This window comes from Ornithorhynchus anatinus, chromosome 5, assembly GCF_004115215.2.
Source record: "Ornithorhynchus anatinus isolate Pmale09 chromosome 5, mOrnAna1.pri.v4, whole genome shotgun sequence".
Lineage (NCBI taxonomy): Eukaryota > Metazoa > Chordata > Mammalia > Monotremata > Ornithorhynchidae > Ornithorhynchus > Ornithorhynchus anatinus.
In genome coordinates this window covers 36,927,465-36,928,606 of record NC_041732.1, presented here as the reverse complement: position 1 = coordinate 36,928,606, position 1,142 = coordinate 36,927,465, and the positions used below count along the sequence as shown (strand labels likewise).

The 1,142-nt window shown below is 45.4% G+C and overlaps 1 non-coding gene across 1 annotated transcript; it reads right to left on the bottom strand.

Moving 5' to 3' along the window:
- Positions 1–724: 724 nt before the first annotated feature.
- Positions 725–862, bottom strand: LOC114812566. The gene has a single exon (XR_003760217.1). It is a non-coding gene; the product is annotated as a small nucleolar RNA SNORA7 (small nucleolar RNA).
- Positions 863–1,142: the final 280 nt, after the last annotated feature.

Here is a 1,142-nt window from a genome sequence, read left to right as displayed (position 1 = left end):
CTTCCCAAGCACTATCAAGTCTTTAAGACAGATCAAGTTTTCTCCTTAGACACTCTGGCACCTAAGGCGTGGGGGCACCTTTTATGACCCAGGTTTGATGCTTTCTGGATGAGATCTTAGACTAGTCTTTGCCAAGTTGAGATGGAAGAGAGGGTGTTGCAACAAGTACTCTCCTGACATTTTTGAAAATTTAAAATGTTTTCCATCAAGTTCATTTGGCGGTGAGGTAGGGCCAGGGAAGGTGCTGGCAATGCCAAGGTGGCAGTTTTGCGCAGCAGGTAGGTGAAAGCCCAGTGTGAAACACACTAGAAAGAGGAAGTGAAATGTGCATCTCTTCCAGTGTATTGTCTCTCTCACCTTTGCTACACCTATACCCTAGAGAATGAGGATTGAAAACCATCCTAACCATCAGGGTCAGATTGATTCACAGGGTCAAGAGACAGCTGCTGTTCTGCAAGAGAGGGCGGTTATTTCTGCCAGGAAATATTCTTCCTAATAATAATGGTAGTCTTGTCTTGTCGTGCTGTAGAGTCATTTCCGAACCATAGTGACACCAAGGGCACACATCTCTCCCAGAAAGCCCTGCTCTCCATCTGCAATTATCCTGGTAGTGTATCCATAGAGGTTTCTTGGTAAAAATATGGAAGTGGTTTACCACTGCACGCAGTCAACCTGAGTCTCCGCCCTCGACTCTGCCACTGCTGTCCAGCCTGGGTGAGTCTTGACTTGTAGCAGATTGCCTTCCACTTGCTAGCCACAGGTCAAGCTAGGAATGGAATGTGTATGCCCCTGCTTGACTCTCCCTCCTATAGCCAAGATTGGTAGAGTACTGGAAACTCTCCAGGTGCGACCCCGAGTGGGACCTATGTGGATAGGTTGGAGGAAATAATGATAGTAATGATAATAATAATAGATGTGGTATGTGATCAGAATTTACTCTGTGCCAGGTAATGTACTAAGCACTGGGGTGGATATGGGACAGGGTCTGCGTCCAACAAAATTATCTTGTATCTACTCCAGTGCTTAGTTCTTGCCTGGAACATAGTAAGCACTTAAAAATGCCGCAGTTATTATCATCATTATTATTATTACAGGCAAATCAGATTAGGCACAGTCCCTGTCCCAAATGGGGTTCTCAGTCT